This window comes from Dromaius novaehollandiae, chromosome 5 (assembly GCF_036370855.1).
Source record: "Dromaius novaehollandiae isolate bDroNov1 chromosome 5, bDroNov1.hap1, whole genome shotgun sequence".
Classification (NCBI taxonomy): Eukaryota; Metazoa; Chordata; class Aves; order Casuariiformes; family Dromaiidae; genus Dromaius; species Dromaius novaehollandiae.
In genome coordinates this window covers 53,446,146-53,462,017 of record NC_088102.1, presented here as the reverse complement: position 1 = coordinate 53,462,017, position 15,872 = coordinate 53,446,146, and the positions used below count along the sequence as shown (strand labels likewise).

At 38.9% G+C, this 15,872-nt stretch overlaps 1 protein-coding gene across 7 annotated transcripts in view; it reads right to left on the bottom strand.

Annotated features, from left to right (window-relative positions):
* NAV2 (neuron navigator 2) overlaps positions 1 to 15,872 on the bottom strand; it is a 451,621-nt gene that overhangs the window by 187,381 nt on the left and 248,368 nt on the right. The gene's annotated exons all lie outside the window — the stretch shown is intronic.

Sequence of the window (15,872 nt, the reverse complement as noted above, 5' to 3'; positions counted from 1 at the left end):
AGGCAGATCAATTGCAGATTTCAGCTATTTTCAGCACAAAGGATTTCAGCAATTCCCATTAAATAGCTTTATGTAAGTCTTAAACGGTATGATTTACCAAGCTAAGACTGTATTAACTTAGTTCCTTATGATCTCTGCTGATATATATCCTTTTAAGATGTGGATAGCTGCAATATTTCTATTATTTTATTACTCTTTTAATAATTATATAGTAGCAAGGAGGCGGACCAGAAGACCTACAAGCTCTGGGAAATTCAGGAAGCACAGGCAATCAGTGCAGTGACAACAGATGATGCTCCAAGGGGCCTCCATCACTCAAATTCCTACATAATTTTATGTACGCCTACGTTAGCCCTTTCTCAATTTTAGATCCTGCATTTAGTTTCTCATGTCAAATCCTGTTTCTGCCTAAACACCTACACCTAATAAGGTATTACTCCAACAATCTTTGGTTTGTATAATTAGCTGTCAGGCTTAACGCAAAGAAAAATAATATGCAATTTACAGGAACTCAATCCCTTAAACCTTAGTCTACCTTGTTCATTGTACTGAGGTCCCTACATCTTATGCATCTGACATTTTTAACTTTGTTAACTCTCTTATTTTTTTATACAGACAAGAGCATTCATTTTGGTCCATGCCACAAAAGTAGTCAGATGTTTATACAGGATGTTGGTGAAAGCAAATCTATGCATGAACCGTTTAAAGTAACATCAGATAAGAATACCAGCTAAGCCACAGATAAAACCAGAGTAATTTACTGAGGAGGACAGAGGCTACAGGCATAGAAACAAGGCTTATGGACATCAGCAAAATCAGCATTCTTTTCCCCCTAGAGCAAGGATTGGAGGAACGTAGAACAAAGAGCATGCTACTAGTTAAAATACACACATACATATATATATATATTTTTTATATATATATTTATTTATACATACACACACACACACAAATATCCCTAGAATCTCAATGCAGAACTTTACGACAAAGACTCAAATACTAGAACACGAGAACAAAGGACTCTCAGGCCTGCTTGCCCGTTTCCCTGCTTACATCCGACTAATATTTGTAGCACTACTCTTGCCACTTTTTTGTCAAGTAGTTTGATCTGCACAGTTTTATAGCCCTCGAAATGGGCCAAAAAAGAGAGTTGCAATAGATGGTGCAGCAGAATTATCAGATTTTAGGTTAGAGGCCATTTTTCAAAAGGCAGCTACGAACAACGTCCAGAACTTGGAATTGCTTCAGATGAATTAATCACAGGCAGATGGTTGAGTCATGAATGAAATCTAAAATTGGCATTAAAGCTTTCTGAAAGAAAAAGGCATCTTATTTTTGTAAACAAAACAATTCTGTGATTTCTATCACAGAATTTCCATCACTACTGCTTTTGTAGAGTTGTTTTTAATACCTTTAGCAACACCTTTGTTCCAGGTTTCTTTTGTGCAATCTCTTAATCACTAGGCTGTTATAGATGTGCCATTTTTATCTCCACAAATAACTTCCCAGATATCTCTCACAATTTATCCTGTGAACTATCAGTGTTGGATTCTTGAAGAACAGGAAGGTTTGGCATTAAACTTTCGTAGTGATTGCGTTTACTACTATAATACATAGGGCGGCCTCAGCAAAATGACAAATGCATTTCAGAGAAGAAAAGCTGGGTATGCCTTGTGAGGACCACAAGGACAGATTCAGGCAACTGAAATTACAGCGCAGTTTTGGGCCAGTTCCATTGCAACTCAGACCATGGACATTGTTTTAAAGATCTCATCAAGATGAATGACAGCTATAGGCATGCATTAAAAGAGCACATGCTTGCCCCTATTAGAGTTATTCTGACACCGAGACCAGTAGAGAAAAATTCTTATTGAACAGTATATGAGATGACAAAGGCAGCAGCTGTTCTGCTCAACAGCGCAAATTTATATTTAGAGTTGGGAAAAATGAATTCTCACGGAAATTAGTGTCAGTTCATCCAGTCTCGCCCCAGTGCTATCTGGGGGACTGAGAGATTCTTTAAGAGACTACAAGTAATCGGAGCTCAATCTCATTTTTAAAATGTGGGGTTACAAGAATTGGAAGAGAGGCAAGTAAATTCAGTAACAATCTCAGTGATTTCTTTTACATGATGCCCTTAGACACAGACTGGCCAAACTTTTTTTTTAAACTTATTATAACCAAGTATAGCAGTTCCAAAGAAACATTTCAAAAGAAACATTTCTCTTCACTACTGTGGTATAGGCACTGCATAGAAGTTCCCAGACCTTTTGAAGGATGGATGCACAGACTGGCAGATGGCATAACTCTTTGAGCCTCATTTTCTCATTGCACAAGGCAAAAACATACTGCAATATCATGGCTGGCCTAGGAGGTAACTATTGAAGATGAACTGTCACAGGCAATAACTGATAAGAAATAGGATTACCGTAAAGTGAAACAATCTTAGACGTTAAGACTCTAGCCAAAGAATGAGAAAGAGAACAGTGTACGTGGCATAAAACATGACAGGGAATAACGTTGACTCTTGGTACCCTAAACCAGGCTTGATCAGTTTGCATGTCACCAACTCACCAGCTAGTCCAGTCAAGCCACAGAATCAAAGAACAGCAGAGGCTGGAAGGGACCTCTGGAGATCACCTAGTCCAGCCCCGCTGCTCAAGCAGGGTCACCTACAGCACGTTGCCCAGGACCATGTCCTGACAGCTTCTGAGTGTCTCCAAGGATGGAGAGCCCACGAGCTCTCTGGGCAACCTGTTCCAGTGCTCTGTCACCTTCACAGTAAAATACCTTTTCCTCACGTTCAACCACAGGCAGAAGGAAAATTGTTAGCACTTGCCTGTTCTATTAACCTGCAAGGTCTGGGCAGTTTAATGTGCTGATGTTTGTCAAGTGTTTTACAAACCACTAATGGAGAAAATAAGCTATTATCAATACAATTCTGAATAAACATTTATGCATGATGTAATTTCATTTCACCCATCTGTTGTTTCTGTACTCCTACATTATGTTTTTTCCTCTTTTAATATAATTAGTAGTAAATAGTACATTAAAGTATTTTGACAATTTAAATAAGTTAGCCTTCGTAGTATTTTTAACACTTATATTTATTCAGTATGATCCTTTAAGTTTTCTCTTTAAAAACTTTGATGTGATTATGCTTGGGTATGGGAAAGAGATAAGGATAAGTAAGGGCTTTGCAAATGCTTCAGGGGCACCTGCTTCATGCTTTTGATATTTTATTTTCCCAATTCATTGCAGATGCTTGTCTGAAAAAGTAAATAAACCAAAGATCAGATTAGCAGACTCTGATATCTCTGTGCACCCAGCTAAGACTGACAGCCCTCATAAAAGTACTTACTGGCACTGCGACCAGCCCCCACCCCCACAGGAGGATTAAGCACAATTTGCATCAGTTGTGTCTAGCCAGTAAAGCAGCTGTCTAACAAAATAATAAACCTATAATTTTTACATGGGGTTAAAAATAACCCTTTCCTTTCTAACGGTTAGTAAATGATCCACGGGCCCCCAAATGCATTGCTTATTGCTTTGTGCTATCTTGAGACTCGCTTATTCTTCTAATCAGTCAATTCATCAGCAATCACTTGTCAGCAAAACAGAAAAAAGGGCAAAAGAAAAAAAAGCTTGTTGAGCAAATGTCAGAGAACATTAAATTAACTAGTTGAAGATCAGCAATGAACAGCTGACACCAAATTGAACCCAACACATGGCCTCATTCACATTATTTTTAAACACATGTAGCCAATCTCCCAATCACTCTACCTTCAAAATGACATTAAAGGATCTTTATTTTATAAAGCATAAAATATTTGCTTTGAGAATAGAAAGCAAGTCTAATATTAAGTAGCATCATTAAAAAATAAGCTATTGCTTTTATGCAATTTAGATTCAAGGTACTCTTTTATCTCTGATTCCAAACTAAGTTTATTAAGCAATTTCTCTTTAGCTCAGAGTGACCCTGAATATATTTCTGCACCCTTCTGTCCATGTACAAAACATGTAATCGTATAGTAAGGCCTCCCCAGCACCCAGTGAAGTCTGTATTAAATTTCCTGTGTGCTTCACAGAGTCAGATTGGTTCCTCTGATGAGGAAATAAATTGTATTTACAGCCCAAGCTTCTGCAGTAGAGTATTTTCCCCTCATTACCTCCCTTATTCAGGTCCTCAGAATTGTTGATTCATATATACATCTAAGAAAAGTTGACTGAAGATAAACATCTTAAACAGATCTTTTTATGCTGAAGTGGCCAACGTTCTTCACCCTAAGGGCTCCAGCTCAAAATCACTGAATGGCTGAGAGCCACAACACACATCCTACACCTTGGAGAGCCAGAGGGAGCATGTGATCACAGATGCCAGATAGTAGCAGCTCTCCAAAGGTCCCACCACTGTCATGTTAGAATCAGCTGGGCTAGTACTGCAGGTGGGTCCCAAGATGACCCAGTGATGTCAGGCTTAAGAGGGCCTTTAAGCTTGCTTCTCCTTGCTGAGGAGACCTTGACAAACGAACCTTGACACAAACCTCAGAGGAAACAGAATTGAGCCTAGCAGCTGACAACTCCAGAGTAGAAAAATAAGAGTATCACACAAGACAAATGCTTTTAAAAATGCAAGAAGCCTGATGGCTTTCTCTTCAACCAAAGGCCCTTCAATGCAGTAGCTGTCAAGCAGTTAACTACAGGTTATCTGGAGACAGAGAGATATAGTTGCATGTTGAGGTGGGGACTGGATACTTAATTACATATGTTCACTCTCTCTCAGCAAAAGAAAAAGCAAACCAGGCAACAGTTTCAGTATTTTTAAGATAGGTTCTTGATATGACACAGTTAGGAAAGAAACATATCTGAATGAGAGGGTAAGTTGCCCAGAATAACAGGTGTATTTCCTCCTCTTATTCCTCAAGAATAAGTGTTTTCAGCCCTGAGTAAATCTCTACTTCTTTATGCCTCTGTCACCTGTCCCACCCTTTGTCTATCTCATTTAGGTGGTACTTACTAGACACGCATAGACTACAAGCCTCCAGGTCAAGAGCTGCCACTTCCAATTTCAGTAGCACCTCATGCAACACAGCTGTGATCTCAGTAAATGAACCTAGACAATTTTAAGGTTTAAGTAATGTTTTTCAAAAGGCCAAGAATTTGCCTTGTAAATCCACACTTAGTCATGAAAATAAAAGGTTTTACACAAGTTAAGGCCAGAATAGACTAAATCATCCCAGATGTCCCATCTTTAGAAATCCTGATATCCTATACTGTGGAGCCGCTCATAATATATATTTTCCATTGGAATATCCTAAACCAAACCCAAACAACAAATATGTCTATCTTCAAAATTCTAGAATATATATCTCTCTATATATATATGTATATATCCCAGGTAGAGCTCAGGAGAAAACGTAGCACCTGGATGGTTTTGGAAGCTCTTGCCAAGGTGAAGCTGAAATTTAGGTAATCTTTCACACGTACCCTGTATTGAATGCCGTGGTAATCTACTTCTGAGCCTAGATTCTTTACATGTGTTTTGGTCTTCAAAAAGAGATTTTTAAAGACTGAAAAAAAGAAAAAAACTCAAAACGTTTTTGCAAATCTCAGAATGGCTGCAATGGGAAGCACAGAGGAGAAACCTAACTTACTTCATAAAGCTCTACTATTTCACAGGTGCCTGCTGAACACATTGCAATGCAGGCATGACGGTAAGATAGCAGAACAATGATATGCACTCAGCTACCAGAAACCAGATGCTCAGCGGTACTCTGAAATTCTCTAGTACTTCATTTAAAAGATTCTGCTGAAGAAAAGAGATACATAACTTCTTAGTTCAGAAGCCTGTTTGTAGTACGATGCCCTTTCCCACCAAAATCATCTTCCCTTCTCCACTTTCACAGTCATTACCCTGAGGAAATAGTTAACAAAGATTATGGAGGGTCATTATGCTTTGATTAGCATCATTATAATAAAATCTAGTAACTATCCAGATAATCTATAAAGAATTTATGTTTTCCATCTAAAACTGTGCATATTTCAAAATGAAAAAGTAGATCCCTTATGGCAATAAACAGGCCGGAAAGCATATCAAAAGGGAATGGTGAATATTTGAAGTATGACTTTTCCGACAGAAAGGGAGAACAGAAACCAAGTCAGCAGTCACAGCCTCAACATAACGACTCTAATCAGGAATATTAACAAAAACTCTGTGCTGATTTGCAAAGAGACCGAATGATTGTTGATACATTAAATCTCTATGAATACTGAGAGGTATTAAAGGCCTTGTACAAAGTACTGGCAGGACTTCACCTGAAGAATCTCACATAATTCTAGTCATCTGTTCAAGGAGCAATTCAAACTAGCAATGGTACAGAAAAGGATTTGGGAAATTAAGAACCTGTCTTACTGAAGAAATGTGATTTCTTTAAAGTTCACACAGTAAGATATTCTTTGCCTAGGAACATCATGGAAGAAGAGCAGAACAGCTAATAGACATGCTGGCAAAAACCTCCCAAATGCCCATGTATAGGCTTTGCATACATCAAAGCAGACAACGATGGAGGAAAACTCTGAGACAGCCTTCCGCAAAGAGTAACAGAGAATGTAAGCCAACTAGTTCTAAGATTTTAAATCTATGAACATGATGGCAACATTACATTAATACCTAACATCTGCATCTATTCCTTTGTTCTCCACAATGCAGAAGAGTTAACGTGAAACCACATGACACCGGGAGTAAAAGAACAGTGTATATAATTTTCAGTCCTCCCTCAGTGTCCTATGAGAGTCAGTAAATAAATGAAAATCAAGTTGCATTCCAAAAAGGCACCCTGTAACATAGCAGGAATAGATTTTGCAGGATGACCTACGTCAATTCCCTTCCCAGTCTCTGTTTACTGCCATAATCACAGAACAGAATTAAATGCCACTCAAATCTCTACATTTGAATTCTAAATTAAAAGCACACAGATTAATTTGATATATTTCCAGAAGCCCAAAACAAGTAGTGTATGGTACCTATATAAATTTTTAGATTTGTGCTTTTAAAGGTCCTATATAAGTGATCATTAAGATAGCTGCACTGAAATGTGAATGAATGTCCCAGATATTGTACCAAAACAGTTAAAATGTGGTGCTTATTTACACTGAGAAATACACAGGTTAGCAAACACATAAGAGAGTGAGGCAAAGAGATTGCTCTTTCTCTTGGTCAGTCCAACAGAACTTCTGTTTCCTTTGAATTGATCCATCTTTCAGGGATGAGGGTTATCACAATTGTGTATAATATTCTGTACATGGTTTCTTCTGCCTCCTGGTAGTTGCAATTCACTGCATTAATACTTCCTTAACTCTACTACAAGTACCTTTCCTGATACCTCTTAGGAACAAATTTGCCTTTTTCAGTCTTGCTACATTGCAGTTCACAGTTGTCATTTCTTGGCTGATCCTCTTCCACAATTTCTAGCTGATAACCTCCAAGTTTTATAACAAAAATTGCTATTGATCACTAAGTGCATCTTTTTAACACACTGTATGCTCACAGGCTTGTGTGTCAAAAGAACATTTCTTTAATTGTAAATAAATAGATGGGGAGAGATATATAATCATATACCATCTTGCAGAAATATCCCAGCATACGAAACACAGAATTGTACTTTGTTATTATTTTAATCCTTGTAGAGAGCCAAAGAGCAATCCTTTAATCTAGGCACTTACCAACTGGCTCAGGTTCCAAACTTTTTCAGCTTGGAAAGGCACAGTAATTTGCTGTGGTCCAATTCCAACATCAAGTTGATTATCAACTGCAAGATAATACTATGACATGATTTAAATACACTGCTTTTAAGTCACTAATACTGATGGCAAAAGCTTAGGAAACTGCAATGATTCTTCCCTTCTTTAATGAAAAGTATAGCTAAGTCAGCTAGCAAAAACAGGTCTATCAAACCGTAACTTTCCAAACTGCATAGCCTCTTATCATCCGAGTCAATTCTTCTGTGGCAGTTTTAAGTTAAGCACTTCAAAATCTCTTCCAGAATGAAATGTTACTTCCAAATAAGTATGTTTTATTTGCTGTATGTGCCATATTACTCCAGAAGGCACACTGAGATAAGAGCATTAAAGGGAATCATTTAATAGAAGGGGAAAACAGATGTAAACCAGGACAAAAATTTTACACATAATGATAAACATTTTTGCACTCTCTTCATAGGGAAGATTCTAAATTAGCTCATAATTCTACAAGAACAACTTCAATATTTTTTTTGAAATCCAGCATTTTACCTAGCTTATGGCCCATTAAGTTCTGCAAAACTCAGATGTTGGTCCAGGTGGTATCAGGCACCTTCTGGCAAACATCCAGTGATGCACAGCTACACTGTATGAGCAGGAAGCATCATTCCCTCCTACCTAGCCAGTATGGAGTAGCATTTTCCCAATGCATTTTCCATCAGCCTTATGGGGGTGGGATGATCCTGGTCCAACTTCTTCCTGCAGCTCATGATCCTCAGCAGTGACCCCAGCAGAAGGAGCAAGTGTCACTGGTCCTTTATTGCATATTGCCCTTGCACAGGAAGGGCAAAGACAGAAAAAGACTTTCTTGAAACCTCTCTCCCTCTCAGTACTAACGCTGAAACAAATGCAGATGCAAATAATCCTCCCATCATTATCATTACGATAAGGATGAGATTCTGATTTACTGTACACAAATGTGCATCATGCCAATGGTCTGCTCACTGCTGCTAAAATTAGAAACCAGTCCTACTTAAAAATTACAGGTGTCTGCATGGAAAATGCTTCTGAAAAGACATGCACATTTCTCTTCTTTTATGTTGTTCACCATGTGAAAACCTAAACAGAAAAGGATTACAAGGAGGAAGAAGAATCTAAACAGAAATCTACATCCTACTAGTAAGTATCATTGAGGTATTATATGAAAGTGGGCAGAACAGAGGTGAACAGGGAAAGGTGGAAACGGAAAGCCAAACAGCCTTCCGTTCAGTTTCTCCTGCCGTGCATAACCCATAATCTCAATCCCATCCGAAAAGGGAGAAAAGCTACTGCCTTTCTAAGTGAAAAGAAAAACATTAGAAATAAGCTGCATAGAACAAAAATCTAGCCACAAGCTCAAATGTTATTATATCTGACTGCTGTTTTTAAGAACACCATTGTTTATGATAAACTTCACAAAAAAACTTTAATGCCTGCTAATGTGACTCTTCAATCAAGTTTATATTATGCCTTCTAAAGAAACAAAACTTTTAAGATGGGCTTATCCCAGAGTAAGTATTATTCCATGTCAGACCCAGAGTTTATCTGCTCAGTTGATAAGATACACACACCATTTTAATTCATTAGTTGCTTAGCTCATTAGTTTGCTTGCAGGCAAAAAACAAACCCGAAAACACAAAACAAACCTGGAAAGGTCATCAACTGAGGTTATATAAAGGTTATATCCAGATACATTAGTTGCCATGTTTCGACTAATGTAATAGTAAAGAAAATCTTGTAAAGGGGCAGGAACCTTCTCAGATTTCACAGTTGCTTCCAGGCTGGTGGCTACTCAAAAACAGGACAATTAAAGCTTGCATAAAGAAAAAGGATCACGCGCTTTTTGCTGTAACCTTCAATCATGATGAAGGCAACATATCATCTCTTGCAAATTCACAAAGCCAAACAACAGAGAGTGGGAAAGATCCTTGTTTTGGTTACATTAGAAAGATGTTTGCATAAGGTGTGTAGCTGATGCATAATAGTTAAACAAAAAAAAAAAAAAAGAGAGAGAGAGGAGGGTTTTACACTATATGTTGAAATTTTATTTTGCTGTTCTCAAATGAAAACAGAAAGAAAATCAGAAGGAAGCATTTGTTTTTACTCGCTTAGGAATGGGAAACTCCCAGTGTCAAACTAGGCAGAAGAACAGTCTTGCTCAAATAAGCCACCATGAAAAGAAAATGAAAAGAAAATGAGTAAACTACCCAAATTCAATCCTCTCCTCCTGAGATAGCAGGAACTGAGAAAGTGGGCACAGTCTGCTCAGCACAAAGGTATCTTGGTGGTGTTTGGCCAGACCTCTGAAGGTTCGGGAATAACCTCAATATACTCTAGAAAGGCTGGCACGAAACCTGTCATGGTTGCCCGGGAAATATATCCAGCAATAAAAGCAACCCTGAATTTTGCAGGTAATTCAAGATGACAAACAGATTTGAACAAACACTGTTTGGGTTCTTTTCCTCTCTCCCAAACAGATGATTTCTTAACATGAAAATTAAGATTTTAATGTTTTCCAGAATCAAGTCTGGAACTTCTGAAGAACTAGATGTCAATTCTAGGTAGGCTACAAAAAAATGCAACATGGAAAAACTGCTAGGAGGAAAGGGAGCTGTGTTTGTTCAGCCTAGAAAACAAAAAAGCTTGAAGGGGATTTCTTCAAAGATCAAGGAGGGGTGCTTAGAGAAGACAGTTGTACAGCAGAGACAAGCAGGAATCCCAGGTTGTATCAGGGGAAATTCTGAGTAGATTTAACGCAAAAAAATCTCCCAGTGGAAGTGGCGGAGCCCTGGAATGGAGACAGTGCCCCTCTTGGAGCTAGGCAAAATCAATTGGACTCTCAGAAAACAGCATCTACTTGGTTCCCAAGCTAAATTAACAGATACAATGTCTAAAATGAAATGCTTGCTTGGAAGAAGACATGATTCACATAGGGCTTTATTTCTGGTTGGTTTACCCTCAGCTAAGTAGTGTACATCACTATACCTAATATAGCAATGATTTTCAAATATTTCAGAAACAAATTGTTTCCAAATATTTAAAATTGTTTCCTCAAGTGTCAAAATCAATCCTAAATATCCTAAATTTCTAACAGAAAGGCAGTGAAATGGTGGAAAGTTCTAACACAACCTAGCAGTAATGCCCTCAGCTCTCAAGATGAGTGTACTAAAACTGCCACTCCAGTATAAGGCTGAAAAATGTGCTACAACACAAATCTCTTATTTTGCAAACAAAACAAACAAAAATATCCCCAAAGTTTGAAGAGTTATGTCAGTAACTGAAAAAGGTCTCTGCCATAACTACTTTGCAGAAGTCACCCATACCTTCTCTGTTCTTTATTTTCCTTCTGCTGTAGTTAGAATCTGTTTCTACATCCACAGAAGCAGCAAGCCCAAATTTTCAATAACCTAATCAGAGCTGGACCTTTATTAGACTTGCCTAGCCCTCTCGAACTGTATTCCCAAGTACTGTCTATGGTAAGTTCTCTTGACTTCAAGTAACGAATATATACCCTACATGTCAGAATCTCCTTGGCTTAATTTTCATAAAATCAAAGCAAAAACACAAAATAAACACAGTGCTAAATGGATTGTTAGGTTGTACATAATAGAAATTAGGCTACTACCCCCAAAATTACTCAAGGGCAATATTTTGGAGAAGCAGTCAGCAACATTGAGTTTCATGGAGAGTTAAGCACTAATTTTTTGCTTTGTGCTCCTATGGCAACATCCAAATCTTTACAACTTAGTTAAGTCCTGCAGTATCGCATATTTGGGGCTCTATGGCAACAACAGGCAAAGGGGTTTACCCACAGCTGCCTTAAAAGCCCTATATTACAACTAAGAAAAAAACCTACGCTTCAGCATCCTGAAACCTATGCTTTCAGCCACAAAGTGATTCTTTCTTGTCACTGCCCAAACTCTCAAGCACCTTTGGCTGGAAGTAGAAAATACTACTATAGCTCTGCGAGATCCTTTTAAATGCTAGGAACAATTCAAAATTAATTCCACCAATCTCAAACAGATTTGATTCAACACAATTCAATTGAGACACAACAAAGTCTAATATGAGCATCTACCATGACAGTGGTTATCAGCACAGTATTTCTAATAGCTGAAAAGAAATTAATTATTTTTTTCTAGTTTACAAAATATCACCTGCCCAACATTATTGATCTTGCCTCCAAACCCCCCAAAAGCAAATGATTGATTTGTGGCAGTGTTCAATAAGAGGATTCAAGACTTGAATTAAGAGTTGGTGAATTTGTGTGTGTGCCAATACTAAAAACCTTTTCCTAGTTCCCAGCTGTCAGAGAGTCCAGGCAAGAGGCAAACATTTGGATGTGCATGTGTGGGCATCAGGTTCTATAGTAAAGCACAGTTTGCATACAAAGATAGCGGCTGGGCTCCTGCACACACCAGTGCAATTCATTTAGCTATACATTACATTATAAAGAATCTTGTAATGCATAGCCATTAACGACTGAAGCGGTAATCCCATTTCGTAGAAAACAAACTGCTGCCACAGAAAATTGCTTCTATCACCAAGGTAAGAGACAAGCCCATACTTTGATAATATTTATAAAGAAACATAGGTCTCAGTACTTCTTCTAATCTAAATTTTCACCTAATACAACAAAAAAGAAAAAAATCTTTTTCTGCCAGTATGTAAGATGACTGCTAACAATTACGTGTTCTCAATCAGATTTCAAAAGAATCGTGATGTTTCCTGGTGAGAATCAAACTAATACTGTTTTCTTTTCTGGTAATTACTTTAAGCATTATTTTCTTGAAACAGTTCTACAAATACGAGTAGTAATTAGTGACCTGCATATTAAGACATTGAGACTATAAAGTCTTCCCAATATCTCTATCACTACACTTTGCTGTTAGCACCTTTGTAATAACTCTTCCATCTGAAAAGTCCAGACAGACTCATGGTAGGACACAATACAGGATCCACTTACATGTTCCGTGAGGTTTTGGGGTGGGGGGAGGTTGACCATGTTTTCAGAGAAATTTATCAATAAAATGGACTATTAGCAATAAAATGGGGAGTGATAGGAAACAAGAAAGAATCCTTTCAGCCCTGGTAAAAGTCAGAACACAAGCAGTTAAGAAAAACAGCCCCAAAAAGGCCAGATAAGGCACCACATTTTTACATGCGGTCTTGAAGACACCAATCAAAAGCAAGTGAAAAAAATACAATCCATAAGCCAATTCACAAAACGACAATCCAAGCCCTTGTCAGGACAATGCTGCTGGCTGTCAAAGTGCTTATAATGAAGAGGCAGGACGAGGCACATCCTCCCTTTCAGCAGCTGCAGGAGCTGGCCAGAGCTGAGGGCTCCTTCTGGGAAATGCAAGCTACCCCAAACCACGAAAGATAAGGAGTATGATGAAAGTTGATACATGCCGATCATTGTACCTATGGCAACCCCCCCCACACACATTCTTCACTTTACAGAAGCCCTACTGTAACTAGCTTTTGAACATATTTAAGTAAATGCAATATGCAGTTGAAGTTTGCGAAAGTTTATGTCCTTGATTTTTCAGCTTTATTCTTTCTTGCACCTGGTAAGAGGCACCACAGTTGAGCACAGCCAAGATAGACAAGATGTGTATCTCCATTTCCTATGCCTTTCCCATTTGGGAATCCCTCCTACAACTGTGCAATCATGGGGACCTTTGCTTAGGCATCTGAGCAGAGCAAGAGCAGAGTGACGGGAACCTGAATCTTTCCGAGGACTTAGCACGGGCATGAACAGTCCCCATCTGGAAGATGCACTGACTTCTACCAAAGCGTTTAAAGGAAACAGTGATTTTTTTAACAGCCCCCATCACTTGCGCTGCTTATTGTAGACCTATTAGAAGATGCTTATTATTAAAGAACCATACTACTTCTCCCTAGTTCCATGCCTTGCTACTACATATTCGGTTACTTTTTATATATTAACTGCAGTCAGCTCACACCAAGCGAAAGCTGACAAGTGTTTTCTTTCTCTCTCACAAACATCACTGGACAAAAGAGAGAAGTGAAACAGGCCATAATATTCCAGGCGGCTCCTTCAGGCCCTTTAAGACCTCACCAGCTCCCCTTGATAGCATCAGCTGAGATCAACACACTCTATCTCTGACTCAAACCAAGTGTAATGTTGATTCAGTTCCTGCCCTGACCTATTGCACAAGCCCTGCTGTGTGCTGCTGGCTGTTGACACAGTCTGTGACTGCATGTTAGTAGTAAGGTAAGAAATCATCATGTCTTTCTCACTTAGAGGGATCCAATGGAAATATTTTAGGACTTGGTAAACTTCTTGTAAAGTACTTTGAAATCCTTTGAAGAATGATGCCAAAGAGAGAGAGATAACTCTAAGAAACTCCGTATTCAATAAATCAAAGTCCCATTTGTCATTGTGCGAAAGACTGTGGCCAAAGAAAGAACAGAAAAGTACAGTCTGACTGATTGTTCTAAAAGGAAAACTTTCATTTGCAACTAAGTACTACGATAAACAGTCAAGCCTTTCTCATTCCACCCCAATTCCTGAAGGATGTGTGCGTAAGCTTTTATCCTGGTCTTCAGTTTCATTTTTTAGTTGCTGCCCATCAAAAATTTTTTTGCATTTTGAGACGCCTCACACATTTGCACTGGGCAGCGTTTGGTCTACTTACTCTGGTAGTCACTTACCTGAGGATCGCTTTTTTTCTTAGAAAGCTGACTTTCTTTGATCCACTTTATTGCTCAAGACCAGCCAAGGCCTGTTAAGAAGGGCTGTGCAGCGGGAGCTGTGCACAAAGGCCGGGGCGCCGCGTGCCTTCGGCAGCGCCTGCCAGGGCTCCCCGAGAGCCAGGCGGCTAAGGCAAAGTTTTTTCTACTGTCCTCCTCCTGCCCCGGGAACTGGTACGATCCAGGCGTTTCTCAGGCGTGCCTGCTATGTGCTGTTTGCCTTGAATACGAGCAGCTGCTTAGTTTGGTAACACTTCCCTACTTACCTCAATCCTGTTTTATTTCTCAGTTTATATCTCATTTTCTCTGCTTGATTTAGTGTGCTCAGTTCTTTAAAGGTGCTTATTCTGTTTGCAAAGCCTATTTGCATGTGGTTTAAAAGCCAATGCGTATGCAAAAGCTGACTTTTTAATACACCTGTGTACATAGCTGCTTCTGTTTCCCGAGGAGCTCTTTCTCTGCATATGAAAAGGCAGATAGGGCTTGCGGTAACCTCCCTTCCCAAAACACTTGGCTGTAGCTGGAACAGGGCTCGGGTAACTCCCACATGAAGCTGCCCGTTTGCAGTGCCAGCTCCCAAATTCATTACTCCAGCAGGTACTCAGGCGGGAAATACCCGAAACCCTCTGATCCCCCATGAAGACCCGCTGTTCTACCCAGAGCAGCACACTCCTTAAATAACATCGCTTTATCACACCATGCCTTGCAAGGAAAATATTTGAAAACAGAGATTGTTAAATTACAAACATGCTATGAATTTCTGTGATCACAAAGCCTGACAGTAAGAGGTGTGGGGCACCCTCAGCTCTCACATGGATTTCAACATAGTTTTGATGTATAAAGGCTAAAGGATTAGACCTGTAACAAATCCTTGGTTTTGATTATAAACTTCTCAGGAAAAGAAATCTTTCAAATAAAAACTGCATAGAACTGTAATTTTCATTGTTTAAGTAATCTGTCAGAGAGACAGAGAAAACACATTTAAAGCTATCTCAGACAGTCACTGCCTTGATATTCTTTACATCAAATAGCTTTTCAGGAAGCTGCTCATGTGCAGTCTAAGTTTTGACCAGAGTTAAATCTTGGTATGGACAGTAATTCAAAAAGACAGGCAGATACATGGGTTTCCTGATCTCATTTATGCTAGTCGAATGAAGCAGCCACACACTTTCTGGTTACAAGGAGCAGTGAGTTTTTTACTCTACTGGGAAGAAAAATGGGGAATTTAAAAACAAACTGATCAACGAACAAAAACCCCAAACACTCCCTGCTGGCACATGATCAAATTATTCTAGCAAGATTGAAAGAGAGAGAAAACTGTTTTCAAGAAGAAAAAGCATAAGGGACAATAAAGGCAGGTAAGGGGAGAACTG